This window comes from Amblyomma americanum, chromosome 3 (genome assembly GCF_052857255.1).
Source record: "Amblyomma americanum isolate KBUSLIRL-KWMA chromosome 3, ASM5285725v1, whole genome shotgun sequence".
Taxonomy (NCBI): domain Eukaryota; kingdom Metazoa; phylum Arthropoda; class Arachnida; order Ixodida; family Ixodidae; genus Amblyomma; species Amblyomma americanum.
This window is the reverse complement of record NC_135499.1, coordinates 129,041,648-129,054,911: the sequence shown is the minus strand read 5'-3', so window position 1 is coordinate 129,054,911 and position 13,264 is coordinate 129,041,648. Positions and strand designations below refer to the sequence as shown.

The 13,264-nt window shown below is 51.7% G+C and overlaps 1 long non-coding RNA gene across 1 annotated transcript in view; it reads left to right on the top strand.

Moving 5' to 3' along the window:
* Positions 1-13,264, top strand: part of LOC144124913 (uncharacterized) — a 198,477-nt gene that overhangs the window by 107,963 nt on the left and 77,250 nt on the right. The window contains exon 2 of the long non-coding RNA XR_013313315.1: positions 1,660-1,733. This is a non-coding gene — a long non-coding RNA (uncharacterized LOC144124913). The remainder of the gene's footprint in view (positions 1-1,659; positions 1,734-13,264) is intronic.

Below are 13,264 nucleotides of genomic sequence, written 5' to 3'. Positions count from 1 at the left end.
TTTGACACAAAGAAAAGGAAGAGGGCAAAGTGTGGCATGCAGTTATGCAGTTAGTCCCCCATATACCTGGGGTGAAGGAGAATAAGTTAGTCCCCACGGGACTAATCCCTGTAGCCCCCTTAGGCCTCTAACGGGCTAATGGATGTGACATGCTGTTAGTTCCCACGGGACTAATCCCTGTAGCTTTCTTAGGCCTCTAAGGGACTAACGGACTAATAGATGTCGCGTGCAGTTGGTCACCACGGGACTAATCCCTTAGCCCCCTTAGGCCTCTAGCGGACTAATGGATGTGACATGCTCTTAGTTCTCACGGGACTAATTCCTGTAGCTCTCTTAGGCCTCTAAGGGACTAACGGACTTATAAGTGTGGCGTGCAGTTGGTCCTCACGGGACTAATCCCTGTAGCCCCCTTAGGCTTCTAACGGACTAATGGATGTGACATGCTGTTAGTTCTCACGGGACTAATTCCTGTAGCTTTCTTAGGCCTTTAAGGGACTAACGGACTAATAGGTGTGGCGTGCAGTTGGTCCTCACGGGACTAATCCCTGTAGCCCCCTTAGGCCTCCAACGGACTAATGGATGCGACATGCTGTTAGTTCTCACGGGACTAATCCCTGTAGCTTTCTTACGCCTCTCTGCCGCTGCGGTGGCTGAGTGGTTATGGCGCTTGGCAGCTGGCCCGAAAGACGCGGGTTCGATCCCGGCCTCGGCGGTCGAATTTCGATGGAGGCGAAATTCTAGAAGCCCGTGTCCTGTGCGATGTCAGTGCACGTTAAAAAACACCAGGTGGTCGAAATTTCCGGAGCCCTTCACTACGGCGTCCCTCTTAGCCTGTGTCGCTTTGGAACGTTAAACCCCCATAAACCAAACCTTTCTTAGGCCTCTAAGGGACTAACGGACTAATAGGTGTGGCGTGCAGTTGGTACTCACGGGACTAATCCCTGTAGCCCCCTTAGGCCTCTGACTAATGGATGTGACATGCAGTTAGTTCTCACGGGACTAATCCCATAGCTCTCTTAGGCCTCTAAGGGACTAATGGGTGTGACATGCAGTTAGTCCCACCTGCCTAATCCCTGTGGCCCCTTAGGCATCTGGCTTAGTGCAGGCGCAGTGCTGCGCGGAAATCGGGTAACACAAGAAGAAGAATGTAAGGTTTTAGCAGCAACGTCCGTTTCCTGTGCGATCTCAGTGCCCATTAGGGAACCACACGATGTCGGAATTAATTCGGAGCCCTCCAGTGTGTCATGTCAATGGCTGAGATGAAACTTTGGGACGTCAAACCGCCATACCGTACCATACCTTACCGTACCACCTTAAGTCTACTTTTCTCGCAAACTTATGTGTTGTTCATTTATTGTAGACGATCGTACGCAAGTTAGCGCCTTGGCTACATGTTTCTGTCCTGGGTATGCGCGCTGCTATATACGAGTATGATGCTGCGTTGAACGTTGCCGCACGTGAGCCGTATACCGCGCGCACACTGTCACCAAGTCGCGCGCTCCTGTGGTGCTCGCTGTGTCGACTCGGAGCTATTTGGGTTTGATTTGCAGCTGTGGCTCCACCACGCGCCACCTGCTTTGCGCGCGTGTGCATGAATCAGTCCCCAGATTTGCTGCCTGCGCTCACTCCCTTCCTTCGTTTTTCTTTCATTCTCTTTAGCTCGCTCTCCCGCGGTGCTTGCTGGGCGAACCGACGTCGGCGCACTGTGAGGAACCGCCGACAAACTGCGAAAGGTAAGCGATCGAAACGCTTTTAAATTACCCGCTTTCAATTCCCTCCTTTCGCCAAGATGCAAAGCGGCCGGTTTCGCTTGCCCTGTTTCCATTTTCCCCCAGCGCTTGGACGCTATGTACAACTCTCGTGTGGAAGTTTGATTCCTTTTCAGTCAAGTAGTGGGGAAACGTTCCAGACAGAAATTTTTCTTCTCATTTGGTTAAAAAATGATAATAAAGTTCGTTCTGCTAGAAGCCGGCCATCTTTGCTTATAAAGCGCCTTCTCGGGCCTCGCTGGGAAGCGCAGCGCGATCACTCTTACTCCGAGGAAGGAGTTAATCAAGGCGCCACGTGCTTACGCGCGCGGTCATGCGAGGCGGGAAAAAATAAGACGGAAGCGAGGCGTATCATTACGCCGGCAATCGCAGCGCGCTACGTAGCGCGCTCGCATCCTTCCAGCGTCGGCGGCGAGGCGTTTGTGCCCCCCTCCCCTGTCTGCACTGCGCGATCGACCGCGCGGCCGCGTCAGCGGCGAACCAACGTAGAATGCGCGCGCTAGGCAGCCACATGGGGGACCCGCCACTGACGTCAGTTAATTCGCCACGTTTCCGGGATCCTTTGCTTCTGTCTTCTCGTGTGCGTGCGTGTTCGCGCATCGCGCGCTGCTTTCGCGTTCTTGTTGTCGGAAGCTGGTCGGCTCTCCTGGCAGCGGCTGCCGTCGCGTTCGTGCGGGGCGAAGACAAATTGCGTCCGAGCTGCGGACAAAACGAGGCGGACCTCCGGCTCTTCGTGCCGTGGTCGTATACCGGCGGTGAAGCGGGATGCGCTGCTCCATCGTCTCCGCTTGTGCACAATGAAGCGGAGCTGCTGCCGGCGGTGGTTGTGGCAGCGATGCACTGCGGAAGAAGCAGCCCAACAGAAAGAGAGGGAGAGGGGAGAAGAGAGGGAGAGGAGGGAAGGGGAGAGAACCTAAGAGATGAGAAAGAGGCGCGCTCGGCACTTCGCAAAAGAGGACGACGCGGCCTATTGTCTTTTCAAAGTGGTCCCGCGGCGTGCCGGAGCGGATCAAAGGGCTCTCTGCGCGCCCGGAGGATCTGGGGCTCGGATTCTTTGCTTTCTGTTTTAGTCGGCCAGGTGCCGTCCTTCGACCGATGTATGCCTCGCTTGGCGCCAGGTAAAAAGAGGTGCTCCCTTGTTGCGCATAGTGCGGTCTCCCCTCCCCCTCCCCCCTCGCAGCTCGCTGGGTCGCTCTGCTGGCCGGGCCCTCTTATTGTCGTCGAAAGGATGGACAGATAGGGAGGGGGCCAAGTGGACGAAGAAGACCACGGGTACTCTTGTGTGGTTAAGAGACGCGTGCGCCGTTGGTTTTGTGGGGTTCGTGAACCTCCGTTGCGCTACCCGCTCCATTGATTAGCCACTGCGAGGTTGCATCACGCGTTTCCGTGCCTGGGGCCAGCACCAGGCCTATGTAGCACTCCCCTCTACCGCAGGCGATGTCCGAAACTGTTATTGCCACATTTAGTTCCACATTTTTTTTTTCTCTTCTACGTGGATCTTCCTGCCCTTCAGTACTCTGGTCACCTGTAGCCTTTGCGCAGTGCTCACTTCTGGTTGTCGGCTTCGTTGTGCTTAATCGGTGCCCGTCTGAGCAGTCCTGATACAGTCGTTGTTGGCGAAGAAAACAGGAAGGTATTTTCGCCATGTCGGTCGCGCATTACCGCGCGCGCTCGTAAGTCAGCTGATAATGCTTGGCCTCGGCGTTGTGTCCCAGAGGCTCCGTTATCGCCCACGTACTCAAGAATACCGTAAATTCCGCTATGCAGTCCGCCTTCGGTGTGTAGTCCGCAGCGCTTTGTTTTGTCCGAAAAAGTTTTTCCTTAGTAGCTTGTCGCTCCCGCGATACATAGAATCGCATTGATTATTTCTCACTGTTTTGTGCGATAATGGAAGAAACGAAAAAAAAAGAAAAATGCTGTGTAGACCGCACGTATATAGTCCCGCAAAACTTAAATTTGTACTTTTAAACATGTATAGCCTGTGGGCTGTGTAGCGGAATTTACGGTATTTTATCGATACGCTCAGGTCTTTATGCGGCTTTCGTGGCGCGTGCCGCAGGTGTAAGAAGTACGCGGAAAGGAAAAAAACCGTGTCTCTTAAGATTTATTACCAACGGGCGCGAATCGGAACTACGTTCGGTAGCGAGGCTTTATTGCCGTTCATTGTTGCGTTGTAAAACACACATCGCCTCAGGAAGGAGAATTTGCGGAGGAGGAGGCGCCGGATCGCAATTCTGGGAATCAAATCTTCGGGAGCGCGGATTCGCCGCATCGTTCCTTGAGCGCGGATGTGTGCCTGCTGCATGCCGGAAACAGTATACGTTGCCCTTCGGCACTGCTTCCTTCGTGTCATTATGGCGCCATCTCTGAACAGTCTGTGATTGAAAGGATTGGCTAGGCGCTACCAGGTGGTGGTTGTCGGACCGTTGCTACTAGCCTTGTACGGGTCCTTTTTCGCATCTGCTGTGAACCACTACTCGTCTTGTCGCGAACCCAGCAGAGGGTCTGTCCGGTACGTATTAGTTCGATTTTGTTTATTTTGCAGATTTGGCTATCTTGAGCATTAGTGGCTGACTGCCCTTCGCAGTAAGATCTCATTGGGGGGATTTGCAGGCAACCCCCGCGTTGCTCTCGCCTTGCCAAGGGTACTGCGCAGCAGTCCCACTTTTCGAAAGCTATATCAGGTGCCGTTTTGTTACCTTAAGGCTCGTGCTCTTTCATACGAGAGCTTGAGTCGGACTTTCAGTCCTGCCTATGGGGAGCCTGCGCTACCAAGGTGGCACTGCAATTGTTCCATTCGGTGACTCAAAACTGCTTTTGTCAGCCGCTTGGGCCGCTGCAAACGCGATAACACATTCTGCGCGATTAGATACCCGCGTTTGGCTGACAGCATTCATTGCCTAGCTTCTCTCGGAATAGCCCAGATAGCTGACGCACGGCACGAGCGCCTTCGACAGAGCGCGGAGGCTCACGCCAATAAGCGCCTGAAGGAGGCGCCGAAAAGTACTAATAGTACCCAAAACTGCTTGCTCTTCTCGCTAGGCAGTGTGTTATGGCGCCACAATCAGCACCGCAAACTTCAGCGCAAGTTCCCCATTACCGCGCCAAGTTCAAACTCGTAGTTCAAACTCGTGGAGTTTGAACTTGGGCCAACAAAGAACCAGCAGCCCGTGGCGATACGCAGTGTCTTACCGAATAGTTAGGGTGTTCTTTGCAAAAAAGAAAAACAAAACTAATTGAAATTGCTTCGGCGGACCGCGAAACTTGCGAACCAAATAACTCGGTTACGTTTTGTTTAAAGGAAGCAGTGCCGCTAATAATGGTTGACGCTTCCCGTCTCGGGGAAAACCACGCGTGCAGGTAATCTCTGCTGCGTGCCTCGGCTTCAACGCGTGCAGATGGCTGGTGTTCACTTTATAGGATTGCTCGCGATATCCCGAAGAAGTTGAGATACAAGGCGCCGCGGTCTCGCAAACTTCGGCTCAACTCTTGGGCGCTCGCCTAATACCATGCATTTTCTGTTTCCATTAACGCGAGTATGCGGCCGGCTCTCAGTTACGTATACGGCCGCTGCTTCATTGGCGAGAAGGTGCGCGCGGAGTTGGCGGAATAATTTACTGTCTTCGGCGGGTAATTTAATAACTCGAAAATCGGCCTCCGCCCTGCTGCCCCGTCCCGAGTGGGCCGTATTTCATTCCCGCGCGCGAGTATATAGGAGGCTTTCGAGAGTTTTTTGCTTTTAAATAAAAGCAGCAAAACGTGGGTGCTGCCGCAGGTGTGTGCTTGACAGGTTGCTGCGCGCGTGAGTTACTACTCCGCTGAATGAGGCAGAGACTGAGCCGCCTCCTCGGGCGAACCAAAGTTAGCCGCCGGTACACTGGGCTCGAAAGGCCGTACAAGCGGCTTGCTTTGAAGATGGCGCGCGCGGATAACGCCGCGTTTTCTCCGGCCCGCATATGCAACAGCCTATATACGCTTGCCACAGCGGGGCGGTGTTTTCCTCCTCCGTAGTAAGCGTCGCAGGGCGACGGCAAGTTTGGGGATGCTGCTGGAGGCAATAGCGTAATGTTATAACATATGTAATAGTTCTAACTTGCCAGCACTTGGGCGTTGGACTGAAACTTGTAAAAAGTCCCGAAATCAAGGTGAGGAAAACGCAGCGAATTGTGGAAAGAAATTAGTGGGAGGTGGGATTACGTTAAGGGAGAGGCAGGGAGCAGAGTGGGAAGGGGGGCAATCGTACATTAATAACTTCCTAGGCGCGGTAAAAAAAAAGCGGGGGGGGGGGGGGGTGGTAAAGCATCTAACGCGGAGAATGAGGTAACCGATATGCGCTAAACTGCGCAGTTTTTAGAATGATGGAAGTCCTAAGCTATTGAAGAATGAAAAGGAGTGTGCATGGCGCTCTCGCGACGAAAAGTGAACCGAACGGCGCGACCCAGAAGCCAAGCCCCGGTGGCCTGTTTGCTGTTTGGGCCTGCTCCTCTTTCGGTTTCTCGCCCCTTTTCCCCATTTTCATCCTTTCCCACCCGCCGCAGTGGCTCAGTGGTTAGGGCGCTCGACTACTGATCCGGGGTTCCCGGGTTCGAACCCGACCGCGGCGGCTGCGTTTTTATGGAGGAAAAACGCTAAGGCGCCCGTGTGCTGTGCGATGTCAGTGCACGTTAAAGATCCCCAGGTGGTCGAAATTATTCCGGAGGCCTCCACTACGGCACCTCTCTCTTCCTTTCTTCTTTCACTCCCTCCTTTATCCCTTTCCTTACGGCGCGGTTCAGGTGTCCAACGATATATGAGACAGATACTGCGCCATTTCCTTTCCCCAAAAACCAATTATTATTATTATTATTATTCATCCTTTCCTTTACTGCATGATCCAGGTGTCTGCTCAGAGAGTGACAGTTGCCGTGGCTTTTTTGCCTTCTTTGTAACTCTGGCTAATCTGTAACATGCTGAGCCGGTAAGCAGTCTCGTCCTGCAATTCTCGCGCGAACGCTGTTTTTTTTTACCCTGAGCCTATTTGTCTGGCGAGGTCCGACTGTTTTTCGTAATTTGTTGACTCGGTTTCCCCGCGTTGCACTTTGTCCTAATAATGCTGTCAGTGAAATGCCGAAAGTGCGTTGACACATGACTGTATTTCATTGACGTGCTCGTATATGTTGCCGATCCAGCTGGTATTGCATGATTAATTAGGATTGTGCGCAGCGCAGACAAGACGCGTGACGAAACACTTGGGATCGCCGTCTCGTCATACGCCTGGTCGGTGTTGCGCCTTGTTCTTACGAATCATCCGGGTGTATCTTCCCGCTTAACAGTTTGCTTTTCCATAATAGTCGAGGATGCGACATTCATTAGAAGCCCGCTTAACAATCATGAAAAGGGACCATTCGCCGAGTAACATACCAGGTATTTCAGGCAAGACTCAAAAGTAGGTTTTTTGAGGTAAAAACACGGCTTTTTCAGCATATTATTACTAGTGTTGGCGGACACCGGAAAGCCGGTGAGTTGTCTTAAGTAGTGAGCTGGTTAACTAATATTTAATAATTAACTTTCTAACTATTAGGCGCCTAGTTGCAATTAGAGATTTGTAGGCGGTCGTTATTAATAGCCATGTCAATTTTTATAATTTCGAAAACGCGATTACTCGTGGCGCTGTGGCTCGACAAATTTTGGCTTTTTTTGACTAGTCACGTCCACTGGAAAGTTTGCTTTGCCTGCATGGTTTTCGAAAGCGCATATATTTTGGCACGATATGTAGCCAAATTTTGTCGAGCCACAGCGCCGAGGATAATCGCGTTCTCGAAATTCTAAAAACTGATATCGCTATTACTAACGACCGCCTACATGTCTCTAATTGAAACCAGTTGCCTAGCTGTGATAGCTAAAAGGTTAATTATCAGAAATTAGTTAACTAGCTTACTGCTTAAAGGAACCCAGAAAGGGGGTCTCAATAACGGTGCGCTATGTCTAGGATGTTAAGAGACGACGGTTCACAATTATCCCCCAGCAAGAATTATTTTAATGCGTTTTGTGGAAGTTGAGTTATATACAGACGAAATTTGAACTTCTGCGTCTTCGCGCCTTTCCCTCTCCTCTCGCACGCCAAAACGGCGGCGCTCCTCCGCCGGCCCCACTCACTCGGCCCCTTCCCTACCTCCTCCGGCTGCGGCGCGTGCAGAGTGGGCACGGCCGCGGTAGCGCGTGACGTCTGAAAGAATTTGGCGCTGTGAACCAATGATAACCCCCGGCTGCAGACGTCATTTGCAAGATGTGACGTCGTCTGCCAGGTTTTCGTGCGAACGCCCGGCACCGCGCGTCGCCGCGAGGTGCGAAAGCGGGTATTTTTAAAAATGTATTGTAAATTTCCCGCTCGCTTTTGAGGTCTCGTACGCGGCATGGACACTCGGTGGCCTGTACTCTACATAGTGCAAGCATTTTAAAGCCAAGCTCAAACACCCCTTTCTGTGGCCCTTTAGGACAGTTCACCGGCTTTCCGATGTCCGCTAACACTGGTAACATTATGCTGTAAAAGCCATATTTTTACTTCAAATAGCCTATTTTTGAGAATTACTTAGTCTTCCCTGAAACACGTCGTACAGTTATAAATAGCCGAGTAATAGATAGCTTCACAAGGTGTCGGCTTGCTTCCCGGTATATTTAATAGCATATGCGTTTCCGCGCGCGCTGGCCAAGGGGACTTCGCTGTACACGTGCGTCGGTACGTGCGTGCGTACTTCTCGCGCCCTCTCCTCTTTCGCTCGCAACTGGTGCTGGCTTGCTCGGCGTCAGGAATCTGGCTGTGCCTGCTGCGGAGTGCTCCGGTGCAGTGCGGTAAAGCCCTCATTGAGTCGTTGCGGCAGCGGCGTCTGTGGAGCCGTCGGTGGAGGCGTCGGCGGAGTCCGCGCGTTCCTCGCCTCTTTTTCGTACACGCTTGCTTCTCAGGGGAGGAAGTGGGGGGAGCGGAGTTTTCCCAGGAACAGGTGCGCCGAGCGATAAATCTGCCCCGGGGCTCTCTCTGCTTGTTGTGTCAGGTTATCCGTATTCATTCCAGCTCGCCGCGCTACGGGAAGAAAAGGAGGAAGGAAGTGAGGAGGAAGAGGAGGACGCGATTTGTGAGGAAGCTGCGGCGGGTGTGAGAACAAGCCGCGTGGGAACCCCCTCCTCTCATTCCTGTGTCTTCATGCTTTCCTCGCCTTTGTTTTCCCGTTATTTCCGGTTTCCTGCGTTGTTTTTTCTTTTGTTTTTCATTATTGCTACCGGCGTCGTTGCCTTCAGTCTGGGTTATAGCAGCAGCCACTGCCGAAGTTCTTTGTTCGCCGAAGGGGGTGTCTCGAAGGCCGTTTTCTCTTTCTCTCTATCTCTCTATCGGATGTCTTCGCCTTCCTCTCTCGTAACCCTTCTATACATCCTCCCCGTCCCGCCTATACTTCCCTTTCCAAGGTTCGGGCTTAAGCGTAAGTCTGCCGTTCTTTCTTCTTTCTTGTCTGCTTCCCCCTATAGTAAGTGTTTCATGTCGCAGCATTTTTCTCTCCGCCGATATCTGTCTTCCGGAAATGAGGCGCACTCTCTTTCTCGTGGCTGCGTGCGTGTTTTGTATCCGCGATTGATGCGTGAAAGCGGTTCGTTCCCGCGCTTTTGTTCTCGAGCGTTTCTTTCCTGCTTTACCTCACACTGGCTCCCCGGTTACTCTGCTCGCGTGCGCCCAGCGCCTGTGGCCCTCGGGTCGAAGCCATTTATTGCGAGCGGTACTGCGGGTATAATCGACGCCAACCAGCGTCTACACCGCGGCGCGCGCGCGCGTGCAGATGTGCTAGCGCGTGGTTGATAATGGCGAGGGGTAGCTGATCGCAGGCAGCCATATACTCGCGTTGTGCTTTCTGCGGCCGCCTGACACGCTTCGTTTCGTTTTGTGCGTGGGTGTTGACAGCTCGTTGGTGGTCCTTGTTCTGGAGCATCTTGGAGTCTTAGGCGCTGACCCTGGCGCCTCAATTTATTGTCGGCGATTATCATCATCCCGGGTTCGAACCCGACCGCGGCGGCTGCGTTTTTATGGAGGAAAAACGCTAAGGCGCCCGTGTGCTGTGCGATGTCAGTGCACGTCAAAGATCCCCAGGTGGTCGAAATTATTCCGGAGCCCTCCACTATGGCACCTCTTTCTTCCTTTCTTCTTTCACTCCCTCCTTTATTCCTTCCCTTACGGCGCGGTTCAGGTGTCCAACGATATATGAGACAGATACTGTGCCATTTCCTTTCCCCCAAAAAACAATTATTATTATTATTATTATTATTATTATTATTATTATTATTATTATTATTATTATTATTATTATTATCTGATTTCGGCGTTGTTTCGCCTTTTGTATACAGTCTTTCTTTCTATGTGTGCTGCTGATATAAACTTGCTTGTGCATGTATTCCTTCTGCTGTCCTTGCTCGCTGTCTTATGCCGCTAACTTATGGTCGGCACAGGAGCTCCTCCTGTCTGCAGTCCGGCGTTCAGGTGTCAACCATAGTTAGTCATTTAAGGTCCGACCGGCATGCTTGAGAGAGGAGGATGAAGACAGGGGCAGGACGAGAGTATAAAGACGGGAAAGGCGCTGTAACTGTCTGGCTCTGCGTGGACACCTGAATAATGTAGCCTTTTAGCTTATCGGAGGCATTCTAGCGTAGACGTGTAGAGCAGCTTAATGGACGCCGGCAGCGCCTGGCCCCATTCGCAGGAGGCGCCCAGTAAACAGGTATAAGTCTACGCTAGTACGTCTACGCTGTGCTGAAAGCTTATAATAAAAGATTTAGCATACCGGAGGCGGACTAGCGGAGACGTATCCCGGTTTTACGTAAGGGATCTGCGCATGCGCAACAGGCGTACTTAAAACCGGCGCACGTCTCCGCTAGTACGCCTCCGGTATGCTAAATGTCTCCAGTAAAGAATTTTAGATCAGCGCAGACGTCGTCGCGCATCTCCGTTACGAAGAAACTCCGTAAGCTTTCAGTAAATCGCCACGAATCAACGCTGACGTGCTGCCGCGGCGGAGAGGTGGCTGAAATTAAGCTATTATTTTGCTAACAGATGTAAAGGTTGCGGGCGTAGCCTCAGCGACGGACTCTGGACTGTATCTCAAGTTGCATGCATACTTTGTTTTTCGGTTTCCCCTTTGCGTTTCGCCGCAGATATGAGCGCGTACTTGCGCGGCCTTTGGGGTTTTTTGCTTCCGTCCCCAACCACTCTCATTCTCGATGTCGCAGCAGTCATTGCGCTGGTCGCGCGCCGCTCATCGGAGTCAAGAAAACGGGACTGTAAAAAAGGTATACGCGTCTCGATGTTTGCATTTCCCCAGCGCCTTGAGCGACGGGCGCCTGGGGAGCGAACGGGACCTTCGGAATGAGTATTCCTTATTCGTTTCGCGCGCGGCACGCGTGGTAACAGGCGCGGGGACTGTTGGGAAACGGGGCAATAAGCTTATGCGTTCGCGACGCGGCCGGGTTCATTTCGAATCCCCCCGGATTCTGCCGGGAGAGTCCATGGCTTGACGTTGGTTGGGGGGGGGGGGGGGGGGGGGGGACGATGGCCGTCGATGGGAGGATGAACTCTGGCTCTGGAGAGGTGCTTTAAGTGTTTCCTCTAACTCGGCGGGCTTTTATTAACCTTTTTTCTCTGGCTCTCTCTCGTGCGGTAACGTTATTTCGCAACAACCACTTCGACATTCAACGCTTTTCGAAAGGGCGATTTCGTCAAGACCCCGAGAGAGGAGCCAGCCAGTCAGGCGGGATTAGCTTTTCTTTAAGATCGCGCGAGCACGACGCCGTGGGGAGAAATTACCAGGAAGAAAAAAAACACCATCCAAGGAGCGAGCGAACATAAAACGCACCCTGTCGTCATCGACCTTCTCTCCCCGTGGTTCTTTTTTTAATCTTATTTTTTTGCTTTCTCTCTTCTCGCGCATTTTAAACCTTGTTTATCTGTCGAGGGAATTTGGGAATGATTTCTTGACATGAGAGGCGGAGCTTACGACTTGCTTTTTTTTTTTGCTTATCAAAAGCGCCGCGCTTAGAATTTCTCCAGCCTCCAACTAATCCCACTCTTTCACGGTCGCGGCTGCCCTCGGCTTAGTTTTACGTCCGTCTGAGCGTCTTGCAATCCCTGTGCGGTTACGAAAGAGGCGCTTGATTGGAACCGCTTGGTAGCCTTGGTTACTGCACTTTGTTCATTTGTTTTTTATCCTCGTTATCCCCAAAAAATTGTTGCCCCTGATTAGGAGGTTTGTACGGGGCTGCGTTTCCATTTACATCTCGGCAAACGCTGTTTCACGGTGGGAGGGGAGCAGCGTTCGCAGACAGGAGACAAAAGTGTTCGGGGTGGGCGAGTTTCCATTGTGGGAAACAATCTCGTAGGCAAATACGCGGAACAGCAGACGAGGATTTTAGCTCTTGCTTTTATAACCCTGGGTATGGCCGGTTCGCCGCTTCGGTCGAGGTAAATTTCTTCCCATTCAAGGGGGGAAATTGGAGTGCAGTGGGCGTTTCCGATTAAGGTTCGCAGTTTAGGTCTTATCTTCTTTCGGGCCGCTGAAGTCGCGAAGGTATGTGCGTCTAATTGGGATCTTGACATTGGGGCTGCGCAGGGCCCTGCCCAAAGAGACAGGGAATTGTCGAAAAGCGTGTTGTCAGCGTTTCTCGGGCAGTTTCTGCTTTTGCTGCTTTTATATAGGTCATTCTGCCGTTCGTGTGTTTTGCGTTTTGGTTGTCCAAAATTTCATTGCTGCGAGAGTGCGGCTAAAAGAGAGAAGGTGATTATATGTACCGAGCAAACGTTGCGGGCTGAAGCGTTTATTTATTTATATTTGCTGAATGCTGCTTTTGGACACAAGTTGTATTACAGTTTTGAATGCATTCACCTTTGACTTCCTCCAACATTTGAATTCAGAAAGTGCAGAAGGCACGTGTGCTGCAGCTGCAGGCGTAACACGTTTTCGCGCGCCTTCCTCTCGGCGTTTTATTTGCATTAATTGCGTTTATGCAGCTGTAAGCGTTCGAGAAGCAGTGTTGGGGTATCCACGGTTACGTGCAAGAGACTACTGTGGTGTGAAATAAAAATATAAAGAACAGGCGGTCCTTGGTGGTTCGTTTCAATTCGTGAGCAGCAAACGTTGGTTATGTCCGTGGTTAACGCAGTACAGTTCGTTATATCCGAGTTCAACAAGCTAAGTTCGCTAGATTCGAGGTCCAGACGCGAAAGTTCGTTGTATCCGAGGTGGCAGCTTGGGATTGTTATAAGAAGAAGAAGACTTTATTTCCACCATGTGCAGTACACAGATGGAGGACGACGGAAAAAAAAGCCGTCAATAGGCGGCTTGACGAGTCCGTCGCCCCACTTAATGAGCAGCGTTTGGTCAACAGCAATCAATTCATACAGTCAAACAAAAGAAAATGAAAACACTTGATCAGTGCAGAACAGAAGCAAAACAGAGCGGTCCGAAAAATGAAATCCCAGGATAAGT